Here is a 10530-nt window from a genome sequence, read left to right as displayed (position 1 = left end):
TCATATATTCATATAAATGATCATACATTTATTCATATAAATAAAGTCATAAATTTGACTTTTGGGGGTGTATACCCTTCTCGGAGTTTTAGCTCATGTGTAGAATCATGGAACCACCACCATAGGACACAGAACAGCTCTATCACCTGAAAACACTCTCTTTTCCACCCCTTTGTGGTCATACCTTTCCCCAATTCCTAACTCCTGGCGACCAAAGAGCTATCCCTATAATTTTGCCATTTCCAAATTGTCATGTAAACAAAGTCATATGAATACTAACCTTTTGAGATTGACTTCCTTCAGTCAGCATAATGCCTCTAAGATTCATCCCATTTGTTGTATGTCTCAATATTTTTTTTTTAATTGTTGAGTAGTATTCTTTGGTACGGATATACCATAGGTAGCTTACTCATTTACTGTTGAAGGACACTTAGATTGTCTTCAGTGTTGGGTACTCATGAATGGAGTTGTTCTAAACATTGTTTTTCCTCTCAGAAAACAGAGATGGGATGTGGGGGATTTTTTCTTCATTTTTTTGAGGTACAATATACATAACATAGAATTAAACCATTTTTAACTGTGATTCAGTGACGTTAAGTTATCACCATTTTTGTACAGGTTTTTGTGTAAACATATGTTTTCCTTTACCTAGGGTAAATACATACGGGTGACATCACTGACGTCATTTGAGTATTTGTGTCTTTAAATTTATAAGAAGCAGTGAAACTGTTTCCCACCGTGACTGTACCAATTTGCATTCCCACCATCAGTGTAAGAGATTTCCAGTTGCTTCACATCCTTGCCCGCACATCGTACTGACAGCCCCCCCCCCATTCTAAAGTGTGTAATGTTATTTCATTTCGGTTTTAGCTTGCATTTCCCTGATTGTTAATGATGTTGCATATCTTTTCATGCTGTTTTTTTTTTCCCATCAGTTTAACTTCTTTGTGAAGTGTCTGTCCAAATCTTTTGCCCATTTTAAAATTGGATTGTTTGTTTTCCTTCTGTTAAGTTTCAGAACTGTTTATATATTTTGTATACAACTCCTTCACTGGATATGTAATTTCCAAATATTTTTCTCCTGACTTTTCATGTCTTTTGCAAAGCAAAAGTGTTTAATTTTGATGAAGTACAATTTAGCAATTTTTCTTGTATGGATTGGCCTTTTGGTGTCATAGCTAAGAACTCTTTGCGTAACACAAAACCACAAAGATTTTTCTCCTCTTTATTTTTCTAAAGGTTTTATACTTTTACATTTACACTTATTATCATTTTAAATCCCTTTTTGTATAAAGTGTGAGGTATAGGTTGAGGTTCACTTGTTTTTTTAACATATGTACATCTATTTGTTGCAATATTGCTTGTTGAAAAGACCATCCTTTCTCTAGTCAGTTGCCTTCCTACCTCTGTCAAAATCAATTGGCCATGTTTATTTCTAAACTGTATTCTATTCTGCTGATCTGTGTGTCTATCCTTCTGCCAGTACAACATAGTCTCAAGTGTCTCAAGTGGTATTGTAATAATTTTTAAAGGCAGTAGTGTGAGTTCTCCAGTTTCTTTTTTTTTTTTTAATTTGCTTTTGCTATTTTGGTTGTTTGCTTTCCATGTAAATTTTAGAATCATATTCTCTATCTACAAAAAAATCCTGTTGGAATTTTTATTGAAATTTCCTAAATTTATAGATCAATTTGTAAAGAATTTACCTTTTAATTATTTTCAGTATTTTGATCCATGAACATGGTATGTCTCTACTTACGTTTTCTTTAACTACTTTGATCAGAATTTTGTGATTATCACCATATATATCCTATATATGTTTTACTAGATTTATAATTAGTTTTGAGCTATTATAGATGGGATTTTTTTAATTGGGTTCCAATTGTATATTATTAGTTTATAGAAACATATATTGGTTTTTTTCTCCAACCATATTTATGTACAGAATCCGTGAATTAAAATCATCAAGAAATACAGTACTGTATGTATTCAGTTCTGTAGCCAACAGTTATATTACCCCTAATATAACTGTCTCATATTTCTGCCTTGCTTTTTTTTCTTTATTGAACTATGATTTACATATAACATTATAGTAGTTTCAGGTGTACAACATGATTATATATATATATATATATATATATATATATATATATATGTATATATGATGAAATGATCACCAAAGTAAGTCTAGTTAATATCTGTCCCCATACTTAGTTACAACATTTTTCTGTGTGTATGATGAAAACTTTTAAGATTTTCTCTCTTAGCAACTTTCAAATATGCAATATAGTTTTATTAACTATAGTTGCATTGCTGTGCATTATATCCCTATGACCTATTTTTTTTATAGCTGTAAGTTAGTACCTTCTGACTCCCTTCACCCGTTTTGTGCACCACCTCCCCCGCCAACCTCTGGAAATGACCAATCTGTTTTCTATCATCTTTGAGCTCTGGTTTTGTTGTTTTGTTTTATTTGTTTTTGATTTCATATATAAGTAAGATCATATGGTATTTGTATTTCTCTGTCTGACTTGTTTCACTTAGCACAATGCCCTCAAGGTCTATCCATGTTTTTGCAGATGGCAAGATTTCATTCTTTTCTTATGGCTGGATAATACTCTGTGTGTGTGTGTGTGTGTGTGTGTGTGTGTGTGTGTTCATTCATCTATCAATGGACACTTAGGTATGTGTTGATTTTTTTTTTCAAAATTTGAATTTAAATTCTAGTTAGCTAATATATAATGTAATATTGGTTTCAGGAGTAGGATTTAGTGATTCATCACTATTACACCCAGTGCTCATCATAACAGGCGCCCTCCTTTATACCCATCACCCATTTAGCCCATTCCCCATCTACCTCCCTCTGTCAACCCTCAGTTTGTTCTCTATCATTAAGAGTCCCTTATGGAAAAAAAAAAGAGTCCCTTATGGTTTATTTCCCTTTCTTTTTTTCTTCTCATGTTCATCTGTTTGTTAAATTCCACATGAGTGAAATCAAGTGGAATTTGTCTTTGACTGACGTATTTCACCCAGCATAATACACTCTAGCTCCATCCACGTCATTGCAAATGGCAAGATTTCATGATTTCATTCTTTTTGATGGCTAATATTCCATTGTATATATATTCCATATCTTCTTTATCCATTCATCAGTGAATGGACATTTGTGCTTTTCCCATAGTTTGGCTATTGTTGATATATGTGTTGACTCTTATAAATAATGCTGCAATGAACATGGGGGTGCATAGATCTTTTTGAGTTAGTGTTTTTGTTTTCTTCTAATAAACACCTAGAAGTAGATTGCTGGGTCATATGGTAGTTTTATTTATAATTTTTAAAGAATCTCCATACTGTTTTCACAGTGGCTGTATTAATTAACCTTCACAATAGCAGTGCACATGGGTTCCCTTTTCTCTGTATCCTCACCAATACTTGATATCTCTTGTCTTTTTTATAATAGCCATTCTAATAGGTGTGAGGTGATATTTCATTGTGGATTTGATTAGTGATGTGGAGCATCTTCCCATGTACCACTGGCCATCTGTATGTGTTCTTTGGAAATATATATATTCAGACGCTCTGCCCATTTTTTAATCAGATTGTTTTTTGCACAGCTTTTTGCACAGCTGACCCTGAATCCTATGACCATATTAACTCACTTATTAGTTCCTTCTTTCCTTTCCTTTCTTTTCCTTTTCTTTTCTTTTCTTTTCTTTTCTTTTCTTTTCTTTTTTAGAGAGAGAGGGCTCAAGTGAGTGAGGGGCAGAGAGAGAGAGGGAGAGAGAGAAGCAGGGCTCACCCAAAGTGGGGCTCACTTGAAACAGGGCTTGAGCCCACCGGAAGCAGGCTTGTGCTTACCTGAAGTGGGGCTCAGTCTCACTAGATGCAGGGCTTGAACTCACAAATGGTGAGATTGTGACCTGAACCGATGTCAGATGCTTAACTGATTGAGCCATTCAGTCGTCCCCTCACCTATTAGTTCTAAGAGGGGTGAGTTTGGGTTTGTTTGTTTGTTTGTTTGTTTTTTGAGATTTCTTGGAATTTTCTACATAATCACATCATCTGTGACTAGACACAGTTTTATTTCTTCCTTTATGAGCTAGTTGTCTTTTTTACTACTTCTTACTACTAACTAGGATTTTTACTATGATGTTGAGTAGGAGTAGTAAAAGTACACATCATTGCTTTGTTTTTAGGAAAGCAGTCAGTCTTTATCAGGCTGATGTAGTTCCCTTCTATTTCTGGTTTGTTGAGTTTTTAAATCATGAATAAATATTAATTTTTTAAAGTTTATTTTTATTTAGTTTGAGAGAGAGAGCACAAACAGGAGAGGGGCAGAGAGAGAGAGAGAGAGAGTGAGAGAGAATCCCAAGCAGGCTCTGCCCTGTCAGCACAGAGCCAGACGTGGGGCTTGATCTCATGACTGTGAGATCTTGACCTGAGCCAAGATCAAGAGTCATATGCTTAACTGACTGAGTTACCCAGGAATCCCTAAATATTGAATTTTATTGGGTTTTTTTTTTTTTTTGCATTAAGTATCTGATGATGTGGTATTTCTTCTTTATAGCTTTGATATGATAAATTACACTGATTATTTTTGAATTTTAAATGGATTTATATTCCTGGGATAAATCCCATTTGGTTGTGATGTATTTTCTTTTTATATGTTGCTGGATTTGATTTCTTAATATTTTGTTGAGAATTTTTGCAGCTATGTTCATAAAGCATATTGGTCTGTATTTTTCTTGTGCTGCCTTTTTCTGGTTTTGATATCAGGGTAATGGGCCTTATATAATTAATTGGGAAATGTTTTCTCCTCTTCTGTTTCCTGGCAAAGATTGTTTAGCCTTAGTCTTATTGCATCTTTAGATGTTTGGAACAGTTTGCCAGTTAAAGTATCTGGGAACTGGAAGAGGTTTTTTGGTTTGTTCATTTGTTTGTTTTGGAGGGGCAGATTTTTTTAAGTTGATTTACTTATTTTGAGATAGGGGGGCAGAGCAGAAAGAGGAGAGAGAGAATCCTCATGCCGGGCTCAAACTCTGAAACCCTGAGATCATGACCTGAGCCAAGGTCAAGAGTCAGATGTTTAACCAACTGAACCATCCAGGTACACCGGGAGCAGAAGATTTTTAACTATAAATTTGATTTCTAGATAAGTGTAAGATTATTCTTTCTTCTGAATTTTGAGAGTTTGTTGCTTTTAAGAAATTGGTTCGTTACCTCTAAGTTTTTAAATGTATGTGTATATAGTTATCATTTCAGTGTGTGTGGAGTCTGTAGTGATGTCTCCTTTTTCATTTTTGATGTGATAATTTGCATCTTCTTTCTGCTTTTCTTTGTAGATCTCGTTAGCGGTTTGTCATTGTTACTGATCTTTTCGAATAATCACCTTTTCATTTCATTGATTTTTTTCCTATTATTTTTATTTTCAGTTTCTTCTCTTAATTTTTTTTAAAGTTTATTTATTTATTTTGAGAAAGAGAAAGACAGATGAGAGAGCATGAGCGGGGGAGGGGCAGAGAGAAAGAATCCAAACCAGGCTCTGCACAGCACAGAACCTGATGTGGGGCTCCAACCCACAAACCATGAGATCATGATCTGAGCCAAAGTCAGATGGTTAACCAACTGAGCCTCCCAGGTGCCCCTGTTTTCAGTTTCTTATTGCATTTATTAGGACTCCCTTCTGCCTTGCCATAGAATTATTTACTCTTATTTTTGTTGTGTCTTAAGTAAGAGGCTTCAATTGTTGATTTGAGATCTTTGTTTCCAAGTGCTACAAATTTCCATGTAAATACTGCTTAAGTTGTATCCTACACATTTTGGCGTGCTGGATTTAATTTTTATTCAATTCAGAATATTTTCTGATTTTCCTTGGGACAATTTTGAATGTCTTTGCTTGATAATTCTAACATTAGTATCAGTTTGGGATTGGTTTTGATTGACTTTTCTCATTATTATGGGTCCAATTTTCACTTTTATATGCCTGGTAATTTTTGATGGGATGCTAGATATTTTGGATTTTACCTTGTTAAGTGCTGGATATTTTTGTATTCCTTTAAACATTCTTGGACTTTGTTCTGGGACAAGGTTAAGTTACTTGGGAGTAGTTTGTCCTATTTGGGACTTGCTTTTAAGCTTTGTTGGTTGGGGCCAGATCAGCATTGGGTTAGGGTTTGTGATTCCCCATTACTGTGGAAAGACCCTTCTGAGTACTGCCCCTGATGCCCTGTGAATTACAAAGTTTTTTCACTCTGATTAAGGAGATCATCTGCTATTTCTGGTAGCACATGAGCTCTACAAAGGATTTCTTCTGATTCTTTTGAGTGATTCTTCCTACCTCAGGCTTCAGGTGGTTTTTCACATTCATGGAAGATCAGTTCTCCACTAAATAATCAAGGGGACTCTCAGCAAATCTCTGAGTCCCCTCTCCTTATACTCTGTCTGGTACCCTTCCGAGTGAACCTTAGCCACTTTTGCCTGCCTTATCTGCCACCTCTGTGCTCTCAACTCAAGGAGTGTGCCAGGCTCTGTCTCATTCCTCTTCCTATGTCAGTAGCTTGGAATATTTCTCCAGAGAGTAAACTGGGGTGACCGTAGGGTTACCCTCATTCTTTGGGTGATGATAAAATACATGTTACTGCTCAGTAGATGTTTACAAAAGTGTTTGGATGGGAAGGTCAGTTGAGTACTGGAGAACAAGGACATTATCGGATCAGCTCACCAGGAAAGATTTTGGAGCTTCAGAGCATGATGGCAGCCCATGAGTGGATTCCATGCAAGCCAGATTCTAAGAACCTCAGTAAACTGGAAAGAATGATGTCATCATGATCACCATCATTGGAATTGTCTATCACCACCACTATGTTACAGAGTCTGTACTCTGAGATCGGGGGTAGGGGCTCCATGTGAGTTATTGAACTTGATCCTGGTGGTAGACATGCAGTGACTCTCCTCAGATCATAGCATAATTGACTAATGGTCCCATCTGCTGTCCTCTGAAGCCACCATTGTGTTCCCAGCACTTCCCACAGCCTTTTCCCCCAGCACCCCCCGCCAGCAATTGAGTGCAACAGGGATTTGGGTTTCAGGACTTTGACTTTGCTGAAACTTCCTTGCAAGTGTTAGTGTAATCTAAGTCTTTCCCTACCCAAACTCCCTTCTTTCCCTCTGCCTCTATAGCATCATTCAGACACTCTTTGTGATCTGATAGCTCTTTGCTTCCTTCATTTCCCCCATTACCCTCCCAGGCATTTTCCCCAGTAAAGCGTCTTGGTGTCTGCATCTTGAACTAGCACATTGCTCATGTAACTCTAGGAGACAGGAATACTATTTGTTGTAGACTGAACTGTGTCCCCCTAAAATGCATATGTTGATGTCTTAACCTCCAGTGGGACTATATTTGGAGATAAGGCCTATCAGAAGGTAGTTAATATTAAATGAGGTCATAAGGCTCGAGCCCTAGCCTGGTAGAGCTGGTGTCCTTTAAGAAGAGGAAGACACACCAGAGATCCCCCACACCCCCCTGCTCACTGTGGGCACAGAGGAAAGACCATGTGAGGGCACAGTGAGAAGGTGACCATCCATAAGCCAGGAAGGGAGTCTCACCAGAGACCAACGCTGCTGGCACCTTGATCTCGTACTTCTGGCTTCCAGAACTGTGAGAAAATAAATGTCTTTTGTTTAAGCCACCCTGTGTGTGGTATTTATTATGCCAAACCACACAGATGAATACCCCATGGTATTGTACAGATATGAAAAGTGAGGATTGGAGAGGAGAGGTAACTACCCCAAGGACACACAAATCATAATTGGCTGAATTAGATCCAAGGGCAAGTGTGACTTGATTATTTTTTTTGTAATGTGTTAAAAGTTTATTTGTTGATTTTGAGAGAGAAAGCATGAGTTGGGGAGGAGCAGAGATGTAGGGAAAGAGAGAAAATCCCAAGCAGACTCTACACGGTCAGTGCAGAGCCCAATGCCAGACTCGACCTCACAAACCATGCCATCATGACCCGAGCTAGAGTCAGACGCTTAACCGAATGAGCCACCCTGGTGCCCCAAGTGTGATTTTAAATACTGCTTGTCATGACCATGCTATCCTGGCACTCCCTGGGCCACGGAGGACGGAGAGACAGTAGCTTCAGTGAGTGAGGAGACTGCAAATGAGGATGGACTGTCAAAGGAAGACTTGGGAAGAAGTTGGCAGGGGGGTTAGTTTGGAGAATGTTCAGACTCCTGTCCATCACAGATGTGGGGTTTGGCCAGAGGTGCACGTGGCATCAGTAGAGCAAGCATGTCTTTTCAAGGTGGAGGTCATGGAGGTTCTCCTTGAGGTGGGGCTTCATTCCCCATGGCAGCAGCAACCACGTCCCACGTGGAGGTGGTCATTTCACAGGTGGCAGTGGCGGCAGAGGAGGATGTGGACAGGATATGGCCGCACTGGCTTTACCAAAGGCCAAGGCCAAGGACCTCCAGAAGGTGTCGTTTTTATTAGGAGAGCTGCTGCATCCTGGTGACGAGGACATAGTTTGTAAATGTACTATAGATGAAAATAAGGTGCCTTCTTTCAACGCTCTGGTTTGTTTGAGAGAACAAAGAACAAATTGGTAAGGTGAACTATTTGGACAACTTTGAGATTTTTATTTTTCAGTTAAATCGTCAGAAACTATAAAGGTATCTTCCTTTAAAAAAACAAAAAAAATTGCAGAAGTTTTATATGGACCCATATACCCTGCTAGCATGGCAGAAGTTTTTACCTCGACCTCCAGGTGAGAAAGGAGGTGGTGGCAGAGGGGAGGTCGAGTAGGAGGAAGAGCAGGATGTGGCCGAGGTGGAAAAGGACGTGGAGGGTGGAGCTTCAGAGGAGGAAGGCGGTGGTGGTTTCAGAGGGAGAGGATGTGAAGCGTAACAGCTGACAGAGAAACTTCCTGCGGGATCAATGGCCGTGGGTCAGAAACTTGTTTCTTGAGCAAGTCTTGAAGACCTGGTCATTTTATGACACTAGAACTAAAATGCCAATGCCATGCAAAAATGAATGCCACAGGGGCGTCTGGGTGGCTCAGTCAGTTGAGAGTCCCACTGCAGCTCAGGTCATGATATCGAGGTTCGTGGCTTCCAGACCTGCATCAGGCTCGGTGCTGACAGCTCTGAGCCTGGAGCCTGCTTCGGATTCTCTGTGTCCCTCTCTCTCTGCCCCTGCCCTGCTTGCACTCTGCTCTGTCTCTCTATCTCTCTCTCAAAAAACAAAACAAAACAAAACAAAACAAAACAGTGCCACAGAATAGGCATGTTTGCCCTAAAAGAGAAGGAACATGTGTTTTAATGTTTTGTACAATGCTTGTAACTCTGTGGGTGCTTAATAATTGGGCAGTTTTCATTTAGGGAAAAAAAAGACAGGGGGAAGCATTTACTTATAAGAGAAACTATTTAGTTTTTTAATTTAAAAAAATATTTATTTTTGAGAGAGATTGGGGGAGGGGCAGAGAGAGAGGGAGACACAGAATCAGAAGCAGGCTCCACGCTCTGAGCTGTCAGCACAGAACCCAATGCAGGGCTCGAACTCAACAAACAGCGAGATCATGACCTGATCCAAAGAAGGGCACTGAGCTGACTGAGCCACCCAGGTACCCTGAGAAGCTATTTCTTTAGGATAAGGTGGGAGGAACATTTGGAGGAAAAAGGGGGATAGCTAGGTGATTTTTCTTCCTCAACTCTTAGAATAATTATGGAAGAGTCAAGGTCTTCGAACAGAAAAACCAAACCAAACCAAACCAAAACAAAACCAAAAAACCCTTGATAATTAAGAAAATTCACAGAGGCCAGAATGTAGTTCTCTCCAAGCGCACCATGAGCTGTCAATGTGGCCGGCTAGGGACTGCCCACCGGAAGTCAGTTCCCAGATGGGGATGTGTGGAGCCCCCCCCCACCCCACCCCCCCCCCGCCCCAGAAGGGGAAGCAAGGAGCTCCTGGAGCCAGGGGGGTGTGAGGTGACAGACAGAAGTGCTGAGAAAAGCCCGCTCAGTGAACTTTGCAAAAGAGAGAGAGAGAGAGAGCGCCAATACTGAGGAAATTCCAGCTGCTGGTGACTAGACATAATATCTGAGCAATTACTGACTTTCTCTTTTCATCACAATATTTTCGTGTCTTGTAGACACAGCTAAGATGTCACGAATGTAAATAATTTAGTACAGTGTTGTCATCTCTTGCTGAGTTGCCTTAAGCTTGACATTAGTAAAATGCATCTTACTTAAGGAGAGTTTTCAATACGTATTTGCTTTTGCGGTACGGAGACGGATGATTATGCTTGTAAGACGATTTGATAAAAAAAAAAAACCAGCTTATTTCATGAGAAAAAATTGTGTGTTGCATATTGTTTTCTCTCCATATGCCTTGGAATCTTTCAGTCAGACGGAAATGTGATACCTCAGAATCAATTTTCCACTCCTGTAATAAAAGCTACACCAGTTCATCCATCAAAAATAGAGGTGGTTTAGGAAGAAATGACTTTGCTTTCATGAAAGAAGTCCCAATGT

The 10530-nt window shown here is 39.1% G+C and overlaps 1 pseudogene; it reads left to right on the top strand.

Moving 5' to 3' along the window:
- Positions 1-5572: 5572 nt before the first annotated feature.
- Positions 5573-9088, top strand: LOC123384123 (annotated as a pseudogene).
- Positions 9089-10530: the final 1442 nt, after the last annotated feature.

Source organism: Felis catus, chromosome A2 (assembly GCF_018350175.1).
Source record: "Felis catus isolate Fca126 chromosome A2, F.catus_Fca126_mat1.0, whole genome shotgun sequence".
NCBI lineage: Eukaryota > Metazoa > Chordata > Mammalia > Carnivora > Felidae > Felis > Felis catus.
The sequence above is the reverse complement of the archived record's forward strand: the minus strand, read 5'-3'. Positions and strand labels throughout refer to the sequence as shown.